Raw genomic sequence first — 9061 nt, 5'->3', positions numbered from 1 at the left:
TGGAAAGACATTTTTTCTGGCTGATTATGGGTGTTTTGTACTGTTTGGTTGCTGGCTGAGTGGATACAGCTGGGGTGTGGGTGGGATCCAGGGCCTGCTGCATGTGGCAAGGTTGACCCCGAATGTGGTTGCTACTTTGGGTTGCCACAGGGCAGGGGTGCCCCCCACTATCAGTCAAGATACAGTGGTACCTCAGGTTAAGAACTTAATTCGTTCTGGAGCTCCATTCTTAACCTGAAACTATTCTTAACCTGAGGTACCACTTTAGCTAATGGGGCCTCCCGCTGCCACCACACAGCCACCGCACAATTTCTGTTCTCACCCTGAGGTAAAGTTCTTAACCCGAGGTACTATTTCTGGGTTAGCGGAGTCTGTAACCTGAAGCGTCTGCAACCTGAAGCACCTGTAACCCAAGGTACCACTGTATAGAATTTGCAGGCCACTGTGGTAGACAAGCCTGTGACTCTCACCCAGGGTGAAAGCCCGATTGAGGGGGAAATTGGTTTAGTGGGGTTCCCCTTAAGTGAGAGGCAAGGGGAGGAGAGTTGAAGAGGATTCACCATCTTCTTTCTGACAATGTGGGATGCACATAATACTGGGCCTTAGTTTTCTGCCTGTGGCCCTCAGCTGTACACAAGGATTAAAAGTGGTACACTAATGTGTCTGAGTGGGCAGGTAGCAAGAAGTGGTGAAGTTGCTGCTCCAATCTCATTGATTGTGGGCAGAGGAAGGTACAGTTGGAGTGGCTCTCCATTTCTAGATCCAGCCCTTTGACTCCTTTAGCATATTCACTGAGCCCTCTGGTCTAGTGGTGCTGTTGCTGAATGCCAGTCCACCATAAGACTATGCTTATCCATGATCTGATCATGGATGAATGGGCAGATCTGGTCTGCATTACCAAGACTTGGTTGAGTGTTCTGGGTCAGACTGACATTACCCAGCTGTGCCCAACTGAGTACGTGGTACAGCAGCAGGCCATGGTCTGACTGTTATTTGGCGAGGGCAATTCCTGGCAGGGTGGTGGGCCCATTCAGATGTGGCTGCCTCTTCCCCCCCTGCTCTGTGTGTCCACCACCATGCCCCCCCCTTGCTGCCCTTCGCTTTCCCTCCCCTCCCTGCACGCTATTTTCCTTCTGCAGTTTGTTCTTGCTTTTCTGCATTCATGCTTTCCCTCTCCACGCCATTTTCCTTCACCATTTCATTCCCCCTTGCTTCAGCACATTTCTCCTCCCCATTTCATAGCATCTTTACTTTCCCTTCCTTTCAAATGAGCAACTCGCAAAGTCCTACTGAAGTGCCATGCAGCATGTATGCAGCTGCCTCCTGATAGGCAGGCTCCCTCTCAGTTTTGCAAGAGAGGAGCTTCAGTCTCTCCATCCAACTGAGTAAGCAAGGGTGCAAAGGTGAGAAAGAGGTCATTCAGCAGAATTGGGGGGGGGAAGCATTGTGGGGGAGGGGGAGGAAGTTGGGGCAAAGTGAGACCACAGACCACAGCACCTTTTCTCCAGTCAAGGACACATTTCAGTGCGTCAAACACACTCAAAGAGGTTGCAAGGCAGGCCCAACAGAGACCTGTAAGGGCTGCATTTGGTCCCTGAGCCTCACATTCCCTATCCACACTCTAACTCAACAACCTTAACAAACTACAATTCCCAGGGGATGCCATTTCCTAGTATCAATCCAGGCAGCAAAGTGTCTTCAGCTTTTGTCACTAAACTCTGACACTCTTCTTACCAGGCAGTGCAAAATGGTGTTTGTGAAAAGATACAGCAGAGGGCATAGCACCGCTGCCTTACCTGGGTGGATGCAACAGGGAGATAGGGTTACCACCATGCAAGGCCACACTTGACGTCATAGTACAGGACATGAAGTTACCTGGCATTTACCCTTTCGGATAGGCTTATGTTTTTCACCGTATTGTGGAAAAGGTTTAGCTTGACCCTATGCTTACGCTCTTTCCTGTTCTTTCTTCATCCTATTTTAAAGCACTGAATAATCCTACAGGAAGACTACCAGCCTCATTTTGTAGACAGCAGCATGCTGCAGATTGCCTTGCCAGATAAGGTTGTATGCATAAGCAACTGATGAACTATAGTGAGCCAGACTGTTGGTCCTTCTAGCTCAATATTGTCTACACTGCCAGGCAGCAGCTCTCGAGAGTTTCAGCCAGTGCTCACCCGGTGCTACCTGGAGATCCAGTGGTTTAGCCTGGGACCTTCTACATGCAAAGCAAATGCTCTGCCACTGAGCTATGGCTCCTTGCCATTAGTTTAGGCATGTGTGGAGGATGAAAAGCAGAATATGAAAAGAGAATGAATGAATGAATAAACAGATCTTACACGCGCTTTCAAAAACAGAAAAGTCTTGTGTCACTTTAAAATACCATAGTTCTAGTTCAGGGGTCCCCAGACTACGGCCCGGGAGCCACATACGGCCCCCGGCTCTTTATGAGGCTCTTTTATGCGGCCCCTGGGGCCCTCCGTCGCCCGCTTCCGCCGCCTGCTCTTACCGGCGCGGTGTGGCGCGGCTGCCAACTTCCAACCTGGAAAAGCGACGGAAATAGCTTGTGCGCATGCGCAAGCGTCATTTCTGGTGTAAGTCCGGGTCAGAGGAGGCTTCTGCACATGCACACAAGCTATTTCCGGCGCTTTCCAGGTCGGGAGTGTGCTAGAAATAGCATTTGTGCATGTGCATGGGTGCACACAGCCACGCGCTCCCGCACCTCCAGCCCCTCATGCAATCGGCACGGCGGGCATCCGGCCCAAAGCCGGGTAAGTTTGGGGGCCCCTGTTCTAGTTACAGGTAGGTAGCCATGTTGGTCTGCCATAGTTGAAACAAAATTTTAAAAATCCTTTCAGTAGGCCCTTAGAGACCAACTAAGTTTGTCATTGGTATGAGCTTTCATGTGCATGCATACTTCTTCAGATCAGTTTTGAAGAATTGGCCTCTAAGGTGCTACTGGAAGGATTTTTTTTATTTTGTTTAAAATATCAGTACATTTTTATGGCATCAATCTTTTTAAAAAAGAATGTATGTTATTGATTTTCAATAGACATATAAAGACTACCATTGAATCCCAAGCATAACCAAGCAAAAATGGCCTTAAGCGGTCTTCTGTATTAAGTAAATGCAAATGTATTTGTATTAAGTAAATACAAATAGCATAACTCACTTGTGCAAATAACTCACCCCCCCAACAGGGATACATGTGTCAATGGAAGTTTAATCAAGGAAGCTGACTTCTTGACATAACTAATAAACATAAACCATGTTGTTTCAAACTGTTATAAAATTTTAGGGTGCACACACATAACAGACATACACTTCACCCTTCAGAATTTCGGAAATATTCCCTGAGAAAATTACACTTTATTTTAGCAAACAGAACAATCCCAAAAGCCATCTTGGCTCTCCTAATGACTCTAAATATTTATTCTGCAGAAGGAAATGTCTTGGGAAAACCTTTCCCAGTAGTTCTTTTCACTTACAAATCCTGTCTTAGGAACATATTTTGTGTATGAATAGGGTAGGCCTGTGACCTGGATTCAGGAACTAAGTTATTTACCATCTCAAAAGAATGGCTCAGGCCCGCCTGGTAAATGCAATTAGTGGCCATGATCAGGTATCTTGCCAGACAAGAGACAAGCTTTACTCTCAAATTTCTGTTGTAGACAGCCTCTTTATGTAACAGGTGTATGTTTTTGGGTGGTCTTTGGCTAAGGGGCTGGGCAATTTCTAAAGTCTTTAAAAGTTCTTGCACACCCTTGTTCTGGGTCCTCACTGCCTTGCAAGGGAGGGTGGACTCTCCTGCAACAGAGAAAAAAGAGATCTGCCTTGTTTTCCCTGGTTCCTGCCTCCATCTATAATGGAGATAATGGACTTTGGGAACCCTGAGCCCCTTGCTGGTGAGCTGGGCTATAAAAGCCAACCCCACATTTTTCTGTAACAAAAATGTCCTTTTTAACTTGACCCTTAAGCATTCTACTGTATTGAGATAGCGACTCTAAGTGTGCTTTTTCTCAAATTCTAGCAAACCACTTTTGGATAGTAAGACCTGAACCTATCTTCCACTCGACTGCTCTTTATATCTAAGGAAGTGGAGAGAATGAAGCACGTTACCCTTGCAGCAGCCAACAGGAATTGCTATCACTTTCTAATGAAAGAAGAGCTAGTTCTGTGTAGGGCACAACCTGTTGATGTACAATAATAGATATTTCTTTAGAAATAATTTCTCAAAAAGTTTGGATCAGGGCCTACGCCCGTCAAATATGCAGGAAATATGCATCCGTGTATGTGGCACTAAGTAAGATGGTTAGGACAGAAGAGAAGGAGATAAACTTAGTGGCATGGAGGGAAAGCTTGTTCAAATAAAAGTTATTTGTTTTATAATTTCCTGCTTGATCCTTAATGATAAATAACACCAGCTGAAACATAGTGCATCTCATACAGTACATGCACATCTTGATCTAAGCAGCAAATGAATTCCTAACTGTTGCCCAAAGCATAAAGAACGTAAGCATGACCAATTTGCCACAGAACTCACACCAAATGCAAAGCAAGAGAGAGAGGCTTGTCTTGAGGTAAAGCCTTTATTGGTTCGAGTGTTGTGTAAAGTGAAGTTGCTTGTTGGAGCTAGGAGAGCTAACTAACCCTTGGAAATCTAGGGTTTTTGTACTTACAGCCAATGAATATTAAAGGAGAACAGATGAGCAATTCTTATAAAAGCAATATTTATTTTTGGTAGTCTCTCTATTAAAATCCCGACAGTTTCCTCTGCTTAATTAGTAGTTGAAATAATATTGTTATAAGGACCCCCCCAAAAAACCGAATAAATTAATCAATGTAAGGATGTAGCTAATTATTTTGGATTATTGAAGATAAAATTCCAGGCCAGTGGAAAAATACAGGCTAAATTTCCTTTCCAAACCAGGGCCTCACCTCGTATAGAGGCATTAACATGACAAAAGGTGTTGATGACCCCATCACAGAGGAATCCTTGGGCCAGGGCAGGCAGGGGTTGCCAAGGTGACAGGGAGAGGGAAGGCTTTGCTCACAGGAAAAATGTGCCTCTAAAAAAACTAGACTTGGGATAGCAGGCAGATGGGAGGGGTTGGGGCAGGGATTTGCTGGGAAGAAGAAAAGAGAAAAGGCCAGAACTATCTTTGCTGCTGACTGCTGAGGCGGCAACCAAGAGACTGGGTTATATTGAATGAGATCAACTTTACTAATACCATGATCTACTACAATGATAAATCCTGTATAAAGTACAGTTTGACACCCCTATTTACAAATCTAACAACACATCCAAAGTGACTGGAATGTTTAGCAGATTTTTATGCTGCATTGGTTTAAAACTCACTTTGCACAAATAATCACTGACCTCTGAAGTATAAGGATTATCTGAGGAATAGAGACGAGAATAAAAAACTAACAAAGGCACTGTGAATTTTCTGAGAGGCATAGCACATTTTACCATTTCTGACTGATTCCCGTAACAAAGTTATGTGCTTTATGTTTATTTAGTCCTTGAGCCGTTTAATGAGGGTGAAAGAGGAGAGCGCAAAATATGGTCTGAAGCTCAACATCAAAAAAACTAAGATCATGACCACTGGTCCCATCACCTCCTGGCTTTAAATAGAAGGGGAAGAAATGGAGGCAGTGAGAGGTTTTACTTTCTTGGGCTCCTTGATCACTGCAGATGGTGACAGCAGTCACGAAATTAAAAGACGCCTGCTTCTTGGGAGAAAAGCAATGACAAACCTAGACAGCATCTTAAAAAGCAGAGACATCACCTTGCCAACAAAGGTCCGTATAGTTAAAGCTATGGTTTTCCCAGTAGTGATGTATGGAAGTGAGAGCTGGACCATAAAGAAGGCTGATTGCCGAATAATGGATGCTTTTGAATTATGGTGCTGGAGGAGACCCTGAGAGTCCCATGGACTGCAAGAAGATCAAACCTATCCATTCTGAAGGAAATTAGCCCTGAGTGCTCACTGGAAGGACAGATCCTGAAGCTGAGGCTCCAATACTTTGGCCACCTCATGAGAAGAGAAGAATCCTTGGAAAAGACCCTGATGTTGGGAAAGATTGAGGGCACTAGGAGAAGGGGACGTCAGAGGACAAGATGGTTGGACAGTGTTCTCGAAGCTACCAACATGAGTTTGACCAAATTGCGGGAGGCAGTGGAAGACAGGAGTGCCTGGCATGCTCTGGTCCATGGGGTCACGAAGAGTCGGACACGACTAAACGACTAAACAACAACAACAACAATGTGTGATGTCCCAGGACATTGATAAGCAAGTCCCAGTAAGTATCTGGGAGGGGATCCTTGAGTACCTGGCGGGGGGAAAAACAATGGGTCCAGGTGTGTGTATTGCCTCTGGCTTCAGAGGGTCGGGAAAGGCAGGAGATGGTACCTGAATGGATTATGGATATGCAGAGGAGCACCACCCTGGCTACATGACCTCTTGCTTAAAGGATTATGGCTGTTCCCTGCATCCCTGAGAGCCCTTGGCTAGAGTAGCAAAAGGGGGCTTCATTTAGAAATACAGATACATGGTATTCATTCATAAAGAAATATGGTTACATAGAGTCTCAGGCAACAGAGAAAGGGTAGGAAAGGGAGCCTTTATTACACAGGGCTTGATCTTGAGGGGTTCGATCGAGGGGTTCGTGTTGGTGCAATACTAGAGTGGTCTTGTAGGATCAGATGGGGTCCCCTTGAGGGCATTTGTGTCAATATTGATTCCCAAATGAAGCCTCGTTTGGGTGCCCCCCCCCTATAAAATTCCCTAACAGCTTATTAGGCTGGTAGTATCATAGAATGCAACAACTGATTGGCCTGCAGGAAAAGACCAATCAGGCTCCAGGAGGGAAGCAGACTCAGCCAATCAGACGGGACTCATTCTGTAAATAATGTATATATAAGCCTGAGGTTTGGGGGGCATTTCATTCACTGTTTTACAAGCTGCAATAAAGAGCATGAAGTCACTGCAGGACTCTGAATATATGTGGCTGCATAAGGAGAATGGAGATTTAAAAAGGTTTTCTTTTTAAAAAAATGGAAGAAAGGAAATCACAAAGGAAGTGTATACACAAGTAGCCAACAGTTGCAGGGAGAAGGTGAGGCAGGCCAAAGCTCAGGCTTGCAAGAGAGGTTACTTTAAAAAAAAAAAGGTTTCTTTGGCTATGTTCAAAGCAAGAGGAAGAACAACCAAGTGGTAGGTCCTCTCGGTGGAGAAGACCGAGTGAGAGAAAGAAGATAGAGCTGCTCAACCCCTACTTTGCCTCTGCCTTCACCTAAACAGAAAGCAGTGCCCAACCTGGTGATAACAGAATAAACAATGCAGGGAGGAGATCCATATCAAGATAGGGAAACTAGCTATTTTAAATTAATTCAAATCTGCAGTGCCCAATGAGCTGCACCAAACGGTACTAAAGGAGATGGAAACCACAAGAGGGGACAAGGCTCTTGTGCCCATGCCTTGCTTATGGGCTTCACTTTGTGGGCATCTGGTTGGTCACTGAGAGAACAGAATACTGGACTACATGGCTCATTGGGTCTGATCCAGCAGGCTCTTCTTATGTTTAATGTATTTTTAACCTTCTGTTGAAAGCCGCCCAGAGTGGCTGGGGAAACCCAGCCAGATGGGCAGGGTAGAAATAATAATTATTAGGGGGAACCCTATGTGTTTTTTTAATGGTTGGAATGTATCCTACTGTACTACCTACCACTACCCACATGGGTCCCTATGAGGGAATGCAGTCCTCCAGCTGAAAAAGGTTCCCCAATGCTCTTAAGATATAGCAAGTAGACCTGTAAGAGCTCTAGTATTATCTGTCCTTGGAAGGGATCTATGGTGAACATACACTCTGTTCTCCAGCTTCCTTGCAATTACTAAATGTTCTAGGACATCATCAGACTCAGGTATTAGGAGGTAAGCTTTTTCTTCATTGAAATATACCAGATGAATTATTTTTCCCGTAGCTGATCTTTATACTTCCTTGATAAGGAGCTTTAGATTAAATCAATGTCAGGCTGACAATATCATTAATGGCTGGAAGGACGTCATTGGTGTTGGGGCTCGTATTTGGTTCATTATGCACAGGAGGGATCTTTTGCTTGTTACACCATCCCAGCAATGCACTTCCTTGGGGCTATGGACCACCTTTGGGGACCCTCTCCAACAGGAAGGTGCTACAGAAATACGCTGTTGAGTCTGGAGCTTTGCCTGAGCAACAAGGCTTTCCCGGCTCAGCTGAAGTTGTGTTGCATCCCTTGTCTCGGATACACTTCAGACACCTGCTTATGGCTCAACCTTGACATTTACAAAATATCATCGCTGCAAACAATCCCTATGCTTCTTCCCAGGGCTGAGCTGTGGGCAACAGCCTGCAGTGAATCATGACCAAACAGCATGTTCAGAAAAACAAGATAGGCCAGAGCCCTAGAAGACCTTATTTGCTTGAACAAAACACAACTGAGATGAAAAGTTCTCATATGGTCCTTCCATCCCAGGACAAGCCAGAGGCTAGCATATATCCAGCTGGTCTTTCAGCAATAATGGACACCCATCATCTGCAATCAAACCTTCCTCTCCTATATCAGTCTCTACAGCCATGTCAGGCGCTGTGACTCTCCAACTGCTTTGACTTTACCCCCAAAGGCGCATTCTTCCATTGTCTCTCAAGACCAGGGCTCGGAAAGGTTTACCTTGTCTGGGCCAGTTCACTCCAGCAGAGATCCCTCTGCGGGCCAAAGCGTGAGCGTGCGCACCCGTGATTTCTGGCGTCTGTGCAATGTGATTTCCGGCATCTGCGCATGCACAAATTTCTGATGCTGCAAAAGCGAGTCCCTGCACTGCGCCAGTTTAGTGCAGCACACAGGGACTCGCCAAGCAAGCGGCTTGGTTCAGGGGCGCCTCAGGGGCCAGTTAAATGACACCCGTGGGCCACTTGCGGCCCATGAGCCTTAGGTTGCAGACCCTTGCTCAAGACAGATGCCAACAACCTTCCTTGGGGAGGCCATAGTGGTGCAGCTTGCCACATGGGCCAGTGGTCA

Source organism: Zootoca vivipara, chromosome Z (genome assembly GCF_963506605.1).
Source record: "Zootoca vivipara chromosome Z, rZooViv1.1, whole genome shotgun sequence".
NCBI classification, from domain to species: domain Eukaryota; kingdom Metazoa; phylum Chordata; class Lepidosauria; order Squamata; family Lacertidae; genus Zootoca; species Zootoca vivipara.
The sequence above is the reverse complement of the archived record's forward strand: the minus strand, read 5'-3'. Positions refer to the sequence as shown.